Genomic DNA, 13732 nt, shown 5'->3' with positions numbered 1-13732 from the left:
ACCCAAACGGCATCACACTGAATCTGAACAATCCACTTGGTACTCTGAATGTTGTTAAATCCTTTGAAGATTCTGCCAAAGGGACTTGCCAATATCCTTTACAGAGGTCAAGGGTTGTTAAAAAGTTTGCATTCCCCAAGCGATCAATCAGTTCATCAACTCTCGGCATGGGATAAGGATCAAAAGCAGACACAGAATTCAACTAAGAAAAGTTTACACAAAATCTAAGTTTAGAATCGTCTTTCTTTGGGACAAGCACAACAGAACTGCACCACTCACTGTGTGATAGCTCAATTATTCCTGCATCCAACATCTCCTCAAGCTCATTTTTCAGCTCAGGTAACAGCTTAGCTGGAATCCGGCAAGTGGTATCTCTGATTGGCCGTTGATTTAGAGAATACAGACTGATCTTATGTTCAACTAAGTTTGTCCGGCCTGGCTTCAGACTGAAGAGTTCCTCCGTCATAAGAGACTGCACCTCCTGACGCCTTTCCAATGGCAAATGATGAAAGTCTGGAAGCACAGTTCCAGCAGCTGAAGATGGAAAATACTGCTCCTGAGGTTCTTCTTCATCCACCACTGTGCACGCCCACATTGATGTTGAGTTCTGTGGCTTGTCAATCCACTCCTTCAAAAGATTAACATGGAACACTTGATGGTTCTTCCGACGATCTGGTAAATAAAGCTCATATGTGACTGGGCCCGTTTTCTTTGTGACCTCATATGGTCCTTGCCACTTTGCCAGAAGACTGCTCTCAGAGGTTGGCAGCAGTAGAAGAACTTTCTGCCCTTCACAAAAAACTCTTCTTCTTGAAGCTTTGTCATATCTCTGCTTCTGCTGTTGTTGTGCCTGAGCCAGATTATCATTAGCAAGTTCCTGCATCTGTTCCAATTTCTCTCTCATTTTGAGAACATAAGAAAGTTCACTAAACCTCTGCTCTGACACAAAACCCTCCCAAGCCTCTTTCAGAACATCCATTGGGCCTCTGACAGGATGCCCATACAGCAGCTGGAATGGTGAAAACCCAGTAGAGGTTTGTGGAACTTCTCTGTATGCAAATAAGAGAAATGGAAGCCATTGGTCCCAATCTGACCCCACATCATGCACAAACTTCCTAAGCATGGATTTTAAGGTCTTATTAAATCTCTCCACAAGCCCATCAGTCTGTGGATGATGGGGGCTGGTCTTGACCCCTTGAATTCCTAACAAGCTGTACATGTCTTTAAGTAACTTAGATGTAAAATTGGTGCCCTGATCAGTGAATATTTCTTTTGGAATTCCCACTCTAGAAAATAACTGAATAAGACAGTTAACAATCTGGCGAGCCTTTATCTTCTTTAGGGGGAAAGCTTCAGGATATTTTGTGGCATAGTCACAAACTACAAGTATGTACTCATGACCTGCTTTACTTCGTTCTAAAGGGCCAACTATGTCCATTGCAATGCGTGAAAAGGGTATATTAATGATGGGCATAGTGATAAGTGGGGCCCAATCTGCCTTTCTACCTGGGGCCGTTAACTGACACTGTGGACATGCTTTACAGTATTGTAATGTATCACTGAACTGTTGGGGCCAATAAAACCTGGGGGCCATTCTAGAAAATGTTTTACATTGCCCCAATTGTCCTGCCCAGGGAATAGAATGACTCATTTTCAGGACTGCAGATCTTAAACTCTGTGGGATCACCAACTGATCACCAATCTGGCTGCGGCGATACAACAAATCCCCCTTAACCACAAACACTTCCCTTCTTCCTTCCACTTGAGTTGACTCAGGAACACTCTTAGAAAACAATGGTTCAAGTGTAGGATCTTCTTTCTGTAGCTTAGCAACCTCACTGGAATTAGGAAGAGCCTCAGCCTTTAATGGATCTAATGTGTGCTCAGCCATTTTTTGTTCCTCTCACCTTTCCATATCTTCTCTGTCTCTTAGTCTTTTTTGTTTTAACAAAAGTGCTAGAGTCATCTATAGGAACATCCGCATCTCTAAAAGGGCATTCATCCCAGCTCAAAGCATTAGCCAGTTCCTCCTTAGCTTTTGACCTTGTGACCACCAGTAAACTCTCATCATCTTTAGCCTGACCGGAATGCTTAGCTATTAGCTCTGCCAGTATAGGAATATCTCGGCCCAACACCACTTGATACGGCAATGTTTGAAGTACTCCTACTGAAAGCGTATAAACCTGACCTCCCACTTCAATTGCAACCTCAGCAATGGGGTAAGATACTTTGTCCCCATGAATACAGCAAATATCAACAGTTGTTCCAGAAAAAATTACATCCTTAGGAAGACTATCTTGTCTAACCAGAGAACGATTGCTTCCTGAATCTAATAGAGCTACACAGGGTTTATCTTCAATAAACACTCCTAATGAAGGTTCATGTGGCAGACTATCAAATACATTTTTATCATCCTGCCTGACTCGAGTTTGTGTCTCCAAACACATATAGTTTTTACTAATCGACCTCTTTGTACACTGTGCTTTAAGATGACCTACTTGACCACACAAATGACATAATTTACTGGCTTTATGTCTTGCCCCAGATCTGGCAGGATCAGTATTAGACCAGCTTTGTCTTGAGTACTTAACTTTAGAGTCAGTGTCAGAAAATGACATGGTTGATGGCATATAAGATGGGGACTTAACTTGACTGAAATCTGTTAACGGTTGACGAGCTGCTAAGAAAGCTTCGGCCAGTTCTGCTGCTTCCTTGGATGTCTTCGGGTTGCGCTCCTTAACCCATGTCCGAAGATCCGGAGTCAGAACCTTCAAAAACTGTTCCAGGACAATGGCATCTCCAATTTGTTCCTTTGTCTTTGCTTCAGGATTCATCCATTTGAGGTGTAACTCCTTGATGCGGACCTGCAGTTCTCTTTGGGTTTCCTTCTCTCCAAAAATACTGGAACGGAACCTCATCCGATAAAAGTCCACACTTATTTCAAACTTCTGCAAGACAGCACATTTCACTTTTGCATAGTTCATAGTATCATCCATATCCATGGCTACATATGCAGAACGAGCTCTGCCAGTTAGCAGTGGGGCTAGATGAAGAGCCCACTCATCCTGAGGCTATTGACAGGCATGAGCAATTCTTTCAAAGGTAATTAGATAATGTTCAATGTCCTCACCTTCATTGTAGGGATGCATTTTTGGCCCTTTCCAGCCTGGATTTCTCACCAGAGATGAATACTGTGCTCCACTAGATCGAGGAACCGGATCAGAATCAAGCCTGTCTGGATCTTGTGGACTGTGAGATGGTTCAGAATCAGGTCCCCTCCCTGCTGATGTAGATACTGGAACTTCCGATGACTGCTGATGGGTCCTGTTGTGGAATTTTCTTATCAAAGTGGGTAGAAGTTGACTCATAACAAGAGAAAATCCGGACTTTGTCTTTATAAGTTTTATTCAAAGGCATTCAGCGTTTGAAGACCCTGACACTGAGGTTAGTCAGTGAAACAGAGCCCCGATCAACATTTACACACAGTATTTATACCAGAACATGACAGTGTTATCTCAACACTTCAAAGAGTCTGTGTTTTATGACCCCAGACCCTTCTCGGGTTCAGTGGTGACTAGGTTACCTAGGAACAACCATCTACTCTCCCTGAGGCATCACCCTAACAAATGCCCTTAACCATTAAACTTCTGATAATGGCTTTTACAGCTTCCTCCTCTAACACAGATGTTCACTGGAGTGAGGTAAACCAAAGGTCATACACTGTGGAATGCTTACAGCAAGAATTTCCATCACACTCCTTTCTTCTGATTACAAGATAATCACAACTAAAGGAAAATTCTTCAAAACCATCACCCCTCTCAGCTAACAGATAATCCAAAGCCATTCTAGTTTGCAAACTCATCGTTCTAATAGCTTAGGCTGATTGAAGTATAAGTTGTTACCGTAGGTAGTAAGTGAGCTAGATAACATACTCCAGACCAAGTAGCAGGCAGATACAGATATGATCTATTTCCACACATCCAACCCATGTTCTTAGGACACGAAAACCCATCTCTACTAGGAAAAGTAACAAGAATCCTGGTTAATTTACATGCCATGCCATACAATTAACCTCCATCCGGTAAGGCTGTAAGATTAAGAGTTAACACAAAGGGATCTGGAGCCAAGGATTCTGAAATAGTATAAGGATCAGTCCTGACAGGACAAGGTCTAGATGTATTAATGTGGGTCAAGGCACATGAAACTGGTATAATAGTTTTACAACCCTCCGTCTTTCCAAGGAAATAAGGTGTACTTTCCTCCTGTGTAATACAAATATCTGGATCTTTAATCGGATTTCTAATACCCCGAATTCTATAAAGAGTTCCTGTAGAAGCACACATTAAATTAATCTCACTAGAAAATCTAACATTTCTGCTTTTTCTTACAGTATAATTCCTCACAGTTTTGATGCATCAGTTGCCACCATACATTATCAGTATGATCATAGTAGTCAGAAAAGTGATGAATCTCTCTTCGAATCCGCTGATGAATATTATTAGTCAGATTAACCACACATTGTCTTTGTTGTACCTTTTCCCAAAATGAACACAAGAGTTATAAAAATACTTGCAATACCAATCATTAGCATCAGAACAAACCATCTTCCATATAGCTGCAATGTGACCTTGAAGTGGAATGTCCTTTCTTCTGGTACTGAAAGCAAACAGTTTTTTTTCAAAGAAAACAAATTATAAACACAACTTAAAAAACAAAAAAAACAGAAAATCCTGCTGACTCTCCTGAGTGGCTTCAAGCTGCCCTGTTACCAGTCTGGTACAGGTGGGCGGTCGTAGGAAGCTCCTCTAGAAATATATTTAGAAACAGGAACTCTAACCTGCTGGAAGTTTGGCTTCCATAGTCCAACTAAACAACGGTGGAAATGAACACATTCAAATTTGTAATAATATCATAATGATAAATATCAAGCAATAAACATAAAAGTTAGATAAAAGCATCCGAGATATCCTCCTCAGAGTCAGTCTCGCTGTCAAAGTGGGAGGAAAGAATCTCTCACTGTGGTGTGTGTGCAGTGAGGCAAATGACCTTATGATTTCTAACTTTCAGGCAATGCGATGGCCTTAAGTAGATTCTGAAATAACGTTGCACTGCCCAAGGGATTATTGTGCCCTTGTAAGAACAGTGTTCTTCAACCACCTGTTCAATCACTCGCCAGTGATCAGCTTACAGTTCTTTGTCTTGTGGTGGTCTGCTGTCCTCACACCTTTCAGACCGTGGATGATCCAGTTAGAAGATGACTTGTGTCCTGGAAGCCAGATGAAGCTGGAGGAGCTGGAGCTTTCCTGCAGCTTTCCTGGGTGTCTAGTAGGATCTGATATGGGCCATTCCAGCGACTGGACTTCCTGTGTTTTATCCTAGATTCTCTGACCAGAGTCCAGTCCCCAGAAAAAAAGGACTGGAGGGTGGAAGTGGCTGTTTCTGGTAATGCAGCCTTCACCGTCTGTGAAACTTGAGAAAACACAGTGGACAGGTTTTCACAGTAAAACAACATCCTATCTTCACACAAAGATGTGGAAGAAAATTATCTTGGCAATATCCGCATGTCCAAATTAGGAGACCTGCCACACAGCACTTCAAAAGGACTGAGATTTGCCTGTGTCCTTTGTCTCAATCTCATATAAGTGAGAACAATAGGTAGGGCCTTCACAACACTTGGCTAATTTTCAATTCAAAGTCCCATTCTCAAACCTAAGTGCTTAACTACATGAACTTCATCAAAACATCCAACAAAATCAAAAGAATTGATCTTCTGACTTCACCTGATATACTAGCAGTGACCATCAGCTAAATATTCTGAATATCAAAAATGTGACATGATGTTTGAGGAAGGTCTGATTACAGGTCAACGTTTCATAGTTTCAGAAAACCCAAAAAGAATTTCAAAAATGGTCTAATCTGTGGAGATATAAAATTTCACAAAAAATCAACACCATAATTTCAGAGAGGTTTTCAGAATGTGGTCTTAGGGAGCTATGCACCATTTATATAAACAAAGTACAACGTCTCTCTCGCATTGTCACTAAGTCCTCACTGGAGGTATGAGCTACCCTTTTTCCCATGAGTGCTAAAACTTTTGGAACCCCATGTTACTTTATTCTGACATTCCCCTCTTCTGGCGCAGGGTCCAACCCATGCGACAATCCAGCAAAAAGTTTGAACAAAAATGTTCTAGTAACCAAGATCACATTACCTAGAACCAAATAAATGAATTCTGACATAACTATGTGTCACTATGAATTTAACGAAAGCAACATAAAGAAAATCCAGATGTTTTTAACTGCAATTCAGTTCCATCAACAACCAAACACAAACTTTAGTTATTCACGTCATCAATGTCTCACTTAGAAATTAGTCACATATCATCCTAATTTGTCTTGTACAAAGATGAGTATTAGATTAATGGACATCCAATGTAATTTGGATGAATAAACCCTTCAAATTGAATCTAATAAATAATTCCCACCAAGTATAAAGTCATGACTCAGATTCTTTATCAAAAATATATTCCTTACTTTTGGCATATCTTGAATTGTCAGCTAGCTTAATGGCACCAGGGAAACTTTCAATCTAATAAATCACCAATGATTCTGCATGCAAAACTAATTCTTCAAACTAGTTTAAACTATTTCATTAACCTTTTAATAATAAAACACATAAATCTAAAAGTCATGCTACATCCTTAATCATTATACAAAAAAAACACATGTTATCAAGGCAACAATCACTACAAGCATTTTGATTCTATTGTCTCTTAAACAGTGTTAAAACTCAGGAAGGGAGGTGCTGAGCGTTACCATGACAACAAAGGCATGAACCAACCTGGTAGGTGGGCGGAGTCAGGCAGAACTAACCTTTGATTGACAGCCTATGGGCGGACCCACAGTTTCTTCATCCCATCCCACATTAGTGTAACTTAAACTGCAAAGCTATTAACATGCACCTACCTCAGAAACAAGCTGCTTCTTAACTCTCCTGAAAACTCAAAGTTTAATCAATCTGGGATTTAGAAACATTATTCTAAACATGGATTATTGTTTCATGCAACATATAATCAAACATTCAGTCCAACAAAACAAAGACAAAACATCAAAGACAAACAAATGGCCAAATTTGAAGCTTCAAGAATTCAAAGAAATTTTTAACAATCTCTTTTCAGAATATGTTTTCTCAGCTATATCTTTTAATGCTATAATTGATCAATTTTGTTATGACAATCGTCAGGATCCTTTTTAAAAATGAGTGCACATAGTCCAAAGAGATCTCAGTGTATTTAGAAGCACAGCAACAGTTTTCTCTTATATGAATCCAAATTTACTGATGCTGAAACCTTTTGCTAATTCTTTGTACTGTAACTCTGTAATAATAACTACAATCCTGAGAGTTATTGTTATAGTTCTCTTTTTGTTTGGCTCAATTTGATCGCAGCTGCATTGCAGAATTTCAAGTTAAATGCAAAGAAATATTTTTAATTTAATTCAATTCAAATTCAAAGATACTTTATTGATCCCCGAGGGGAAATTAAAAAAGTCAGCGTTGACATTTTCATGTTATACCCAAACTAAACAAAACTGCAGTGTTTGACTTAATCAGAAATTAAGATAAGAAGCTTGTCTCCAAACTGGACTTTTTCTCATTTTCTTTAATTTGGTCTATTTAAATTTTGAGAGTTGGGGAGAACTTATTACTAGAACCCCTCTTTTACAATCCAAATGCTGATAAATGTTCCAATATTTTATCTCTTAGTAATCTGAAATCACCTTGTGTACCTTTGTACTCCTATGTATTCTTTTAATCTTTAAACCCTAAGAAATCAAACAAGGAGACTTGAGTTTGAGCCGACCATCCTCTTACTGTTAAGAGAGCCTTTATTTCTTTTCTTTTCCTAAAATGAAGGATTCTACTTGTCTTTATTCCGTTATACAAGTCCTAACCTTGGTTCCAAAACTAAACTCTTCAACCCCAATCTGTGTTCCCCAGAGTAGAAATTTTGAGTATTATTGCATTTCAAAGCCACCAAATGATTGGAACTCATCATTGGCTTAGATCTATTTTAATAAGTAATCAGCCTACCTTTAATTAAGTATTATAATTTTATGGACCCAAAATCTATGGCTTACAGGCTTCAGGAGTCCAGGAACCACAAGTTGAGTACTACTGCATTGAACAATGGTGTTAACTTTCTGCAGAGATTGAAGGATTGGCTAAATATATTGTTTCTGCTTGGACAATAATCAGATTTAAAATTATTAGTTCACAGCTCCTAATTTACCTCAGATCATATTTGCTTCTAACCCAGTTCATAAGAAGCTTCAGACAAACATTATGCTAAAAAACCAAAAACAAAACAAAAACCAGATCTGTTTTAAAATAAAGAAAAAGCATGCTTAAAAAAACTTGTTACTGTGGTGGAAAATAACTCCACGGTTCTGAAGGCCTTTTCATGCAGAGTATTTTAGGAAGCATGAGATTAGTTTAATTTTTGTGTGGTACCACTGTCCAATCAGATTCTTTCTAAATAACCCCATTTTTTCATACTCATTTTAAAGGTTTGTTTTACCAAGGAAAATGTGTTTAACAAAACCAATTACTTCTCAAAAGTTTTAAAAGTTTTTAGCTGGTGATATCTTAGAAAACAACAAGTGTTTTAATATTTCTATGCTACACAGAACTGATCAGGTGTCCTTTCCTTCTCCAAAGGGAGAAAAAAGAACCTGCAGAACCAAACCTTTCATAGTTTTTGTCAGGACCTGATATAAGGTACAGTGTAAATCAACACGCTGCATGAATCAGAAGAGGTAAGAAAAAAAACCTAATATAACCTCTTCCCAGCAGCTGCTATGAAAAACAATGAATTTGTACCTTCCATAAGCGTCAGTTAGCACTTGCGGACAAAAACTGCACCAAACTGTAAGTACTGTGTCAGAAACTGTATGAAGACCATCTGCAGTAGAACTAAGCCTGTTTTAATGAGGTCTCTACCCATTAGATTTATGGGATACAAAATCTGACAACAGAAAATAATATCTGAAGGAGAAACCCATCAGGTTTTACGCATTCGCTGGGTTTTAAAAATACTCCTTCATGAGATCTGTCCTGAGAATAACATAGAAAACACATGGTTACTGCTGAGTTTTGGAGATGTTGTAACTTCCTCTGCATTTTCATAACTTTTAATAACTATAATAATTTACCCTGAATATTCCACGACGAAAGAGAACTTGTTTCTCTGAAAGAATTAACCGGAAAGTATCAAATGAGTTAAGTTATCACCCTTTTAAAGATACATTTCTAACCCTAAAATAATATTTTAACCCGCTATATCTGTCCACGTCAAGCAAGTGTGTCACATGAGCAGCGGTTAATAAGCGTTCTTCGTTGCAGAAAATATGAAAAGATTTATGCAAATGTGTGTGTGTTTGTACGTTACCCCCATCAGTTTCTTAATCGCTCCAGAGTCAGACTGTCAGGCACACAGTCCTCTATCAGTCCAAAAAACAACCAGGCCCTTCCCCGGTCTGTTGGTGAGACATTTAAACATTCTTTATCCACTTTAACTTCTCCAGGAGGGAGAAAGAAGAAACTTTGCTCCGGTTTCTCTTCTGCCCGCATAAGATGCTTTCAATATAAATCCAGTGTATCGCTCTTCTGGCTCTTGCAAACAGCATGGATCGTTGTCCATCTCAGTGGGTCCAGACTTCTTCTGAGTTTTTTTTTTGTTTTTTTTCTTGTAGAAATCACACTGCGATTTTCAACATGCAGGAAGGCAGATCTCTCTCTTTCAGGCCGTGCTGGAGAAGCGTCTCTGGCGGAGTAGCCTTGGAGAAGGGCAGGTTTCTAAAATCCAGACTCAAAAACACAGATGTTGAACTCAAATCCCATATATGTGTGTATTTGTGTGTGAGAGAGGCAGAAGAAAAGTTTAGAATAGGTTCAGATTTTGCACAAAGAAATATTATCAGTCAGTCAGTCAGTTGTCGCCCTGCCTGTCACTTCCTTCCACAACATGAACTATACTCCTTTCTAAAACAACTTTCTTTTCGCATTTCTAATGTCCCTTTTTTTACCTTCTTTCCCGACTGATCGCAATATTTAAGACAAACAAAACTTCCTTCAGGAAAGTTTTAACTCTTTAACCCCTGAATTGATGCACTCTGTGCTTTTTAATCTTTTCTTATGTTTTTTTTTAATTTTTATTTTTCCATCAACTGTTTTACTTGAAACTATTTAAACTATTTAACTTATTTACACTCAAACTTCCACGCTGTGAAAAACCAAACTTATCTTCCAAATTAAAGCACATTTAACACAATCATCCCCACTTTTTCCTTTCATTATTTTATAAATCAGAGTATGAAGGAGACACCCCTGATGCCTCAAGGTTCCGGAACCATTTTTTTTTTTACCTGTTCAGCGGCACGTCTGCCCACTGGCTTTTCTCCTTTATGAGGTGTAGAAAATTGCTAAAAACCACCCGCAAAACCCTGTGTTTTGCTTTATCCCATTGTTACCAATGAGAACCTCCCTGCCATTCCTTTTGCAGGGTAACTGGGCCCTCAGCTGATGTCCTCCCTCTCGCAACTCTGGAACCTAATTAATTAGTTAGGAGATGATGGTTAATGTGTAATAAAAATAATAATATACATTGTATCCTACAGAGCAACTTCTCACCCAGATATATTTGAAGACAAATAGTTCGGATCTAATTGTCCAGAAGCCGCAGGCGGGGATGAGAACTCCCCTCCGTAAAATGGAAGAGGACTGAGAACAACTCTCAGGCTGGCCAGGCGTCCGTGTCCCATCCTGCGGTCTCCTCTGGCACGTTAGATCCTGTTCGTGATGCCAAAATTGTTGTGGAATTTTCTTATCAAAGTGGGTAGAAGTTGACTCATAACAAGAGAAAATCCGGACTTTGTCTTTTATAAGTTTTATTCAAAGGCATTCAGCATTTGAAGACCCTGACACTGAGGTTAGTCAGTGAAACAGAGCCCCGATCAACATTTACACACAGTATTTATACCAGAACATGACAGTGTTATCTCAACACTTCAAAGAGTCTGTGTTTTATGACCCCAGACCCTTCTCGGGTTCAGTGGTGACTAGGTTACCTAGGAACAACCATCTACTCTCCCTGAGGCATCACCCTAACAAATGCCCTTAACCATTAAACTTCTGATAATGGCTTTTACAGCTTCCTCCTCTAACACAGATGTTCACTGGAGTGAGGTAAACCAAAGGTCATACACTGTGGAGTGCTTACTGCAAGAATTTCCATCACAGTCCCCTGCTGCACCTGCTGTTGAAGTTGAGCAAACTGATGTCGGATGTGCCTCCATCTGTCCTCCTGGCGTTTGTACTCCTGCTCCAGTTTAGCATCACGTTCCGCTTGTTGTTGCATTAAAGATTGCAAAACTCTTGTCAGTTCAGCCACATTCCCTTGTCCATCATCCGAACCACTTACTGCCCCTTGTTGGTCACCGGCATCATGCGATTTTTCTATGTCACATTCTGCAACTGGCCCCCTCTTTGGTCGGGTAGACATCTTATCCACTCCCTCTCACTTGGCCTGGAATCCCATCACTGCCACCAAATGTGGTATATTGTCGCCAAAGTGGCTGAAGAAGGGCAGCAGACTGATGTTCTCCAGTGTAGCAGGTGGTTTATTTACAAAAAGAGCAACCACAAATATGTACAAAAATGACTTAAACTTGAAAGTGACAAAATAAACATAACTATACTCAAACCAACCAAAATTAACGTCACGTGCACACAGCTACACTGACCTGATCCTCCCTCCTTAACTTCTTTCCTGATCTGCTTAAATACCTTCATGCCCTTCCAAACACAATTAACTGAAATGGAATCTTCCATCTTGCAGGTATATTCCAACATGAGAATTAATGTCAAATCACCGAAGCTACTTCTATCTAGCAACAACCCTGTGTTTACAGTTTAACAATTATATCCTAACTCTAACACTTCAAAACTAATAAACAAAACCCCAAAGTTAACTTAACACTTTAACAGTTTCTTCTCCCCTCTTCACCTGGTACCTCCTGTGACATCACTTCCCTGAAACCTCCAAATACAGGAGGTTAGGCCACACCTCCTCCTTTAGTTCCTTGAACACAGGTAAGTGGTAAAATCACTAGCTGGGACTAGGCAAATGGAGTTCATCCATTTTACCACAACTCCTAAACCTTTACTTCTAACTCAGTTAGACTCTTCTCAAAGTAAATATACAAAACATAAATACAATGAAAAAGAAATCTGTAACCAAAATATATACTCCATTTAATAAAACAAACAAAATTAATACAACGTCCTGATGACGTCACCATTGCGTCGTCTAGTAACACCCTTCCGGCGGCGTTCATCCAGAAATAACTCAACTTGAATATCTGAACCAAAAAAATGTTTGACACTGAAAATTACAAACTTTAATGGATATAACAACCCACGACAAACCGCGCCAGTTTGACTGAAGCCAAAAGGTAAGTTCTATGTGCATATGTGTGTGAACTTGCATGTCGGCACGGACTTTACTGTAGCACTACATCCCAGCTTGTGACGGCTCCTCCGTCACAGCGCACCACACTTTTTTGATTTTTATTTGCAAACAAATTGAATTAAAAAAACATGTATTATTTTCCTTTCACTACACAGTTATGCGCTTTAAGGTTGAAACATTACAAAATGTAAAAAAAGTTTAGATGTTAATACTTTTGCAAAACCTTGTGATTATTCTTCTTTGTAGCCTAAAATGACCAAATGCTGAAGTTAGGGAAAATGAAAGGATTACACTGATGTTACCATGATGAACTGATGATGGTAATGATCCTCTCAAAGCTGCTTATGAAAGCAATCTGGTGATTCACCATATTCTCTCTAAAATAGAACATCTTGGTTTATATTTGCTCTGTGTCCATGGTGATGACTGCTAAAGTATGACATCAGAGGCCTTTAAAATGTCTGTCTGTCTGTCTGTCTGGAAACAAGGAATTGTTTTTCCTGACTCCAGCACACAACAACCTGACGCTTCCTGGGAAAACTGAGAGTGTAGTCTTGGAAACAGGGTATACCCCTCAAGCCGAGTTCACAGGAAACAAGGAAGAAACTGGGGCAAACTTTACCTCGCCTGAAGCCCTGTCTGTCTTCGTTAGTACACGGCTGTATGTGGGCCATCGCTGGCACAGCCTGACTGAGAATACTGGGCTACGACAGGCAGGAAGCAAAATGAGCAGCAGCCAGAATGTAGGTTAAACATAAGGTTACGTAACATGGATTGAAAGCCCACTTGTGATTTGCTCTCATTGTAGATAGGATTTATAGGCACAGAATATATCTGTGCGTGCCAATGCTGACAAAAAGAAGGAGTGACATCAATGCCAGAAACGTTAAGAAATCGGGTTAGGTGTCTGGATCAGTTCAATTCAATTCAGTTTATTTATATAGCGCCAATTCACAACACATGTCGTCTCATGGCACTTCACAAAAGTCAGGTACATACATTCCAATTAATCCTAATCATTGAACAGTGCAGTCAGATTCAGTTATTTAGTCAAATTGGATAAAAAGTTTTTCTGTCTAAGGAAACCCAGCAGATTGCATCCAGTCAGTGACTTGCAGCATTCACTCCTCCTGGATGAGCATGTAGAGACAGTGTACAGTTGACACTTTCATTGTTGCACTAATATAGTTAACAAGCAAAAGA

The 13732-nt window shown here is 39.4% G+C and overlaps 1 protein-coding gene across 2 annotated transcripts in view; it reads left to right on the top strand.

The window, feature by feature from the left end:
- Positions 1-13732, top strand: part of LOC124870351 (cysteine/serine-rich nuclear protein 2-like) — a 49587-nt gene that overhangs the window by 22999 nt on the left and 12856 nt on the right. The window lies entirely within an intron of this gene.

The sequence above is a fragment of the Girardinichthys multiradiatus genome, chromosome 6 (assembly GCF_021462225.1).
Source record: "Girardinichthys multiradiatus isolate DD_20200921_A chromosome 6, DD_fGirMul_XY1, whole genome shotgun sequence".
Classification (NCBI taxonomy): Eukaryota; Metazoa; Chordata; class Actinopteri; order Cyprinodontiformes; family Goodeidae; genus Girardinichthys; species Girardinichthys multiradiatus.
Note: the sequence above shows the minus strand (reverse complement) of the source record. Positions and strands in the feature narration are given on the sequence as shown.